Raw genomic sequence first — 7,427 nt, forward strand, 5'->3', positions numbered from 1 at the left:
AATAAGAAGTTTATACATTTTTAGAAGTATTTGACATACACATACTTGAAGGTTAAGGTCCTGCGGAATAAGACAAGTAACTTTCTGTAGCTGAATAAGTGATTATGTGTGTATGCAAGTTATATTTATTTGCTGTTAATACTTTATATCAGTTTTGTTTAGCATATCATCTTCAGCAAATAAAGACATAAAAATGATAAAGCAATTCACCCCCCCCCCCCCCTGGGCTACATCTGCTGGACCAAACCTCTCCAACTAGGCTTGTCCTCTTGTATTAAAATTGCTACAAAGGCTAATACAAGAATATGGGTGTCTCAAAGGACATATCTGCCTGTAAATGCAAAATCAGAAGATAGGAATTAGCCAAACATGCTCTTTCCCAAACACTAAACAGTGAATTTTGTACCTTATACAGTACTTTCCCCAATTGGCCCTAGTGGCCCTTTAAACTTGCATGGAGAATTTCGAGGTGAAGATGACCTCAATTGGTTCTAAACCGTCTACCATTAGACTCAGAAGGTTGAAAATAGCAGACATAGGCTTTTGAATCACCAAAAACGGATGAACAGAGCCCCCAAACAGCTCCTGCACTGAAATGGCCCTGGTGGCCCTGAAAGCTTCCCTGAAGCTAAACAGTGAGAAGAATGCCTCAAAAGGAAAAAAGAGCTGCAAAAATGGATTCAGAAGGCTGGAAAACTTCAGGAATCACCTTCGTTCCACATTCACTGGCTGCACAATTCCCAATGCAGCTCCCAAACTGATTTGGCCCTAGTGGCTCCTGGAACTTCCACGAAGAAAAAACACCTGAAAATGACCTCATATTGCTGTGATACCTACACCAATGGCTTCAGAAGGTCGAAAATACCCAAAATCAAAAAAAAAATCGTCCAAAACCGACTTTCCTAGCCAAAGTTATTGCCATTTAAAGTTTCTACAGTTTTTCCCTAGAAAAACTCCAGTTAACTTTAGTTAACTCCAGATAGCTCCGCCAATTATGGTGGGTCCGCCAAATTTGGCGCTCCTGCCAAAATTCTGCCAACATAACTGCAGTTACATTTAATGTTTGGTGGTTGCCTCGGATTTCGTGCCAGGCGGAATATTCCTTTTTTAATTTTTTTTGAAAAATTAAAATTTCTAATGTTATGGACAAATTCTTCTTTTTGCCATAACTTCCTTCATACGGCGACCGTTTTTCGAACCATTTGCAGCGCCGGAATTAGGAAGACGAGAAATTTCCAGTCATTCAACTTTGAACTAGTTCTAAGCACTTTAAATTTTGAGCATTTTACAACACTTAGGACATGAGCACCTGATCACACCTCCCAAATGAGAAGGCTTTTGGTCCCCAAAAGCTCACTGAATCTCTGAACTAAACTGTACAGCACTTGAGGAATAGAAATATCCTCTTTCATTCAGCCAAAAGAGCATACTGATGCCAAAATGTCCTGCCTTATCAACTGTCATCATGGCGAATGTTGCTGCATAAACCAAGTACTCGTCGAATCCCGACCAAGCTTGTTCGCCAGACAAACTGAAAGTTTGCAGAAACCAGCAATGAAACTTGCTGATATATGAGCTGAAATATTCCCCTGAATATCTGGGCTTGCCAGCTGTCACGATGCCCATCCATGGCACCTCCGCTCCAAAAGAAGAGCTGCCTCCCAAATGAGAAGGCTTTTACAAAGATGAAACACCTCATCATTTCTCCTCTTTACAATCTTGGAGATCAAATTAACTTTTTCCAAGTCAATATTACATTACATGCATGGTTAAAAATAAAGTAATCAACCCTTCAAGTTAATCACACATACATGTTTAAAATACAAGGAAATCATCATGATCCCTGTGCTCATGCATATCATTCTCATGCATGCAGTTTATCCTTCAATTTTTCCTTAAGTACAATCATAAATACAAGATCCTCAATCACATGTACATGTACTTTCAAAGCTGAAATGAATATAGCTTTCGCTGCAATAGAGCGAATCTCATACTCAGCTTTTCCATCCTGCAACTTGCATTCCCTTAACAAAGAAATGCATTCAATCAAAAGACATGCAACTTCAATTGGATAAGAATTCTAACCATTTCTTACCAATCCATTTCAAAGGTGCTTCCTTTAACTGCACATCGATATCAACATGTGTATCATCCTGACACATATCAATGATGGAAACTTCCTTCCCATTCTTGCCATACTCTTTCTCCAATTTCTTCAACTTTCGTGGAAGCATTGTTGGATTCAGAGTCTAACACCTTTCATCAGTATGTCCATGCTTATGGCAATAAGTGCAACACATGTTCATCTTCTTGACAGCATGATTTGCATTATTCAATGGAACTTTGGCTTCTTGCCTCCTTTCCTTCAAAAGTTTCCTGTATGTTGCCATTCTTTTCCAACATCTAGAAACACTATGGTTAAACAAACCACAAAAATAACATGCAATTCTTTTCCAATGCTTATGTGGAAATTTTCCATGCTTTACATGATCAAAGGAAGTATGATGGAAATCAGATTTATACCTTTCCCTTTCTTTAGGCAGAGCCTGTAGAGGGCCAGTTAGCCTCTGGAACTCATCCTCTTTTTAGAGGTGACATGTCTGGTGAATGCCCCTACAGTCTATCTCTGTATAAGAAATAAGAAGTTTATACATTTTTAGAAGTATTTGACATACACATACTTGAAGGTTAAGGTCTTGCGGAATAAGACAAGTAACTTTCTGTAGCTGAATAAGTGATTATGTGTGTATGCAAGTTATATTTATTTGCTGTTAATACTTTATATCAGTTTTGTTTAGCATATCATCTTCAGCAAATAAAGACATAAAAATGATAAAGCAATTCACCCCCCCCCTCTGGGCTACATCTGCTGGACCAAACCTCTCCAACTAGGCTTGTCCTCTTGTATTAAAATTGCTGCAAAGGATAATACAAGAATATGGGTGTCTCAAAGGACATATCTGCCTGTAAATACAAAATCAGAAGATAGTAATTAGCCAAACATGCTCTTTCCCAAACACTAAACAGTGAATTTTGTACTTTATATAGTACTTTCCCCAATTGGCCCTGGTGGCCCTTTAAACTTGCATGGAGAATTTTGAGGTGAAGATGACCTCAATTGGTTCTAAAACCTCTGCCATTAGACTCATAAGGTTGAAAATAGCAGACATAGGCTTTTGAATCACCAAAAACGGATGAACAGAGCCCCCAAACAGCTCCTGCACTGAAATGGCCCTAGTGGCCCTGAAAGCTTCCCTGAAGCTAAAAAGTGAGAAGAATGCCTCAAAAGGAAAAAAAAGTTGTAGAAATGGATTCAGAAGGCTGGAAAATTTCAGGAATGACCTTCGTTCCACATTCACTGGCTGCACAATTCCCAATGCAGCTCCCAAACTGATTTGGCCCTAGTGGCTCCTGGAACTTCCATGAAGCAAAAACACCTACAAATGACCTCATATGGCTGTGAGACCTACACCAATGGCTTCATAAGGTCGAAAATACCCAAAATCAAAAAAAAATTCGTCCAAAATTGACTTTCCTAGCCAAAGTTATGGCCATTTAAAGTTTCTCCAGTTTTTCCCTAGAAAAACTCCAGCTAACTTTAGTTAACTCTAGATAGCTCCGCCAATTCTGGCGGGTCCGCCAAATTTGGCGCTCCTGACAAAATTCCGCCAACATAACTGCAGTTACATTTAATGTTTGGTGGTTGCCTCGGATTTCGTGCCAGGCGGAATATTCCTTTTTTAATTTTTTTTGAAAAATTAAAATTTCTAATGTTATGGACAAATTCTTCTTTTTGCCATAACTTCCTCATACGGCGACCGTTTTTCGAACCATTTGCAGCGCCGGAATCAGGAAGACGAGCACTTTCCAGTCATTCAACTTTAAACCAGTTCTAAACACTTTAAATTTTGAGCATTTTACGACACTTAGGACATGAGCACCTGATCACACCTCCGAAATGAGAAGGCTTTTGGTCCCCAAAAGCTCACTGAATCTCTGAACTGAACTGTACAGCACTTGAGGAATAGAAATATCCTCTTCCATTCAGCCAAAAGAGCATACTGATGCCAAAATGTCCTGCCTTATCAACTGTCGTCATTGCGAATGTTGCTGCATAAACCAAGTACTCGTCGAATCCCGACCAAGCTTGTTCGCCAGACAAACTGAAAGTTTGCAGAAACCAGCAATGAAACTTGCTGATATATGAGCTGAAATATTCCCCTGAATATCTGGGCTTGCCAGCTGTCACGATGCTCATCCATGGCACCTCCGCTCCAAAAGAAGAGTTGCCTCCCAAATGAGAAGGCTTTTACAAAGATGAAACACCTCATCATTTCTCCTCTTTACAATCTTGGAGATCAAATTAACTTTTTCCAAGTCAATATTACATTACATGCATGGTTAAAAATAAAGTAATCAACCCTTCAAGTTAATCACACATACATGTTTAAAATACAAGGAAATCATCATGATCCCTGTGCTCATGCATATCATTCTCATGCATGCAGTTTATCCTTCAATTTTTCCTTAAGTACAATCATAAATACAAGATCCTCAATCACATGTACATGTACTTTCAAAGCTGAAATGAATATAGCTTTCACTGCAATAGAGTGAATCTCATACTCAGCTTTTCCATCCTGTAACTTGCATTCCCTTAACAAAGAAATGCATTCAATCAAAAGACATGCAATTTCAATTGGATAAGAATTCTAACCATTTCTTACCAATCCATTTCAAAGGTGCTTCCTTTAACTGCACATCGATATCAACATGTGTATCATCCTGACACATATCAATGATGGAAACTTCCTTCCCATTCTTGCCATACTCTTTCTCCAATTTCTTTAACTTTCGTGGAAGCATTGTTGGATTCAGAGTCCAACACCTTTCAGCAGTATGTCCGTGCTTATGGCAATAAGTGCAACACATGTTCATCTTCTTGACAGCATGATTTGCATTGTTCAATGGAACTTTGGCTTCTTGCCTCCTTTCCTTCAAAAGTTTCCTATATGTTGCCATTCTTTTCCAACATCTAGAAACACTATGGTTAAAAAAACCACAAAAATAACATGCAATTCTTTTCCAATGCTTATGTGGAAATTTTCCATGCTTTACATGATCAAAGGAAGTATGATGGAAATCAGATTTATACCTTTCCCTTTCTTTAGGCAGAGCCTGTAGAGGGCCAGGTAGCCTCTGGAACTCATCCTCTTTTTAGAGGTGACATGTCCGGTGAATGCCCCTACAGTCTATCTTGTATAAGAAATAAGAAGTTTATACATTTTTAGAAGTATTTGACATACACATACTTGAAGGTTAAGGTCTTGCGGAATAAGACAAGTAACTTTCTGTAGCTGAATAAATGATTATTTGTGTATGCAAGTTATATTTATTTGTTGTTAATACTTTATATCAGTTTTGTTTAGCATATCATCTTCAGCAAATAAAGACATAAAAATGATAAAGCAATTCACCCCCCCCTCTGGGCTACATCTGTTGGACCAAACCTCTCCAACTAGGCTTGTCCTCTTGTATTAAAATTGCTACAAAGGCTAATACAAGAATATGGGTGTCTCAAAGGACATATCCGCATGTAAATACAGAATCAAAAGATAGGAATTAGCCAAAATGCTCTTTCCCAAACACTAAACAGTGAATTTTGTACCTTATACAGTACTTTCCCCAATTGGCCCTAGTGGCCCTTTAAACTTGCATGGAGAATTTCGAGGTGAAGATGACCTCAATTGGTTCTAAAACCTCTTCCATTAGACTCAAAAGGTTGAAAATAGCAGACATAGGCTTTTGAATCACCAAAAACGGATGAACAGAGCCCCCAAACAGCTCCTGCACTGAAATGGCCCTGGTGGCCCTGAAAGCTTCCCTGAAGCTAAACAGTGAGAAGAATGCCTCAAAAGGAAAAACGAGCTGCAGAAATGGATTCAGAAGGCTGGATTACTTCAGGAATGACCTTCGTTCCACATTCACTGGCTGCACAATTCCCAATGTAGCTCCCAAACTGATTTGGCCCTAGTGGCTCCTAGAACTTCCACGAAGCAAAAAAACATGCAAATAACCTCAGATGGCTGTGAGATCTACACTAATGGCTTCAGAAGGTCGAAAATACCCAAAATCAAAAAACAATTCGTCCAAAACCGACTTTCCTAGCCAAAGTTATGGCCATTTAAAGTTTCTCCAGTTTTTCCCTAGAAAAACTCCAGCGAACTTTAGTTAACTCCAGATAGCTCCGCCAATTATGGAGGGTCTGCCAAATTTTGTGCTCCTGCCAAAATTCCGCCAACATAACTGCAGTTACATTTAATGTTTGGTGGTTGCCTCAGATTTCGTGCCAGGCGGAATATTCCTTTTTTAATTTTTTTTGAAAAATTAAAATTTCTAATGTTATGGACAAATTCTTCTTTTTGCCATAACTTCCTCATACGGCGACCGTTTTTCGAACCGTTTGCGGCGCCGGAATCAGGAAGACGAGAACTTTCCAGTCATTCAACTTTGAACCAGTTCTAAGCACTTTAAATTTTGAGCATTTTATGACACTTAGGACATGAGCACCTGATCAGTTAGGGGGGATAGGGGGGCGAGGAAACCCAAAAGCACCTTGATTACTACTTGATTCTAGCTTTGGTGAACTTTCACGTTGGAAGGGTGAATACTACGGAGTTACTTCAGGGTCCTCAGGGTGGTTTTCTTCACTTTCAAACCCACTTAAAAGAGGGTTATTGTCAGTTTCTATGAAAGTCTTCGGATCTTGGCCACGAGATCTATTTCTAGTGTATATTCTATATCTTTTTCCACTTCATGTTGTTCTAGTTTCTTCTTCAGATCTTCTCCCAAACATAAGTAACTAATAATCTGACTACATTCGTAAAATTCCCTTTTCGCACAAAAGCATCTTAATCCAAAGTTTTAGAGATCTCAAGAACTTACCTTGCAGTCCTTTGAAAAAATTCCTTTCTGCTTTGCTATAGGACACAATCGAGTCTACCGTGAACTCAATAATGAATCCTCCCAAGATGCTATCAATCTAGAAATAAACAGCTCTTGAGATTCTATTGTTGGTTTTCTTGAGTGGTATTAATTCAGGAGTCCACTCCTTAGGTTCGTCTCCTTTAAAACAACTTTTTCTCTCAGTCAACCTTGATATTCACTCGTACAGCTCAACATGAAATGAACCAAAGAATATTTTGTATTGATGTTTAAAAATATACTTCTCCAGCCACCTTTCAGTTTACATGCGAGGGCTTCTATTTTCTTATTCTTCAAATTATCGTTCCTTCTATTCTATCCAATATTGAATTTCTTTCTTCAACAAATGCCACATAAACATATCCCTCAAAAATATCCTGGTCCCAACAACAGAACCATTTGTTGGCTTAGGTTGGGCTGACCTAGCTTCGATTCTTTACTAC

The sequence above is a fragment of the Pinus tabuliformis genome, chromosome 4_1, assembly GCF_031772625.1.
Source record: "Pinus tabuliformis cultivar Carrire ecotype Pingquan chromosome 4_1, CPIR1, whole genome shotgun sequence".
NCBI classification, from domain to species: Eukaryota; Viridiplantae; Streptophyta; class Pinopsida; order Pinales; family Pinaceae; genus Pinus; species Pinus tabuliformis.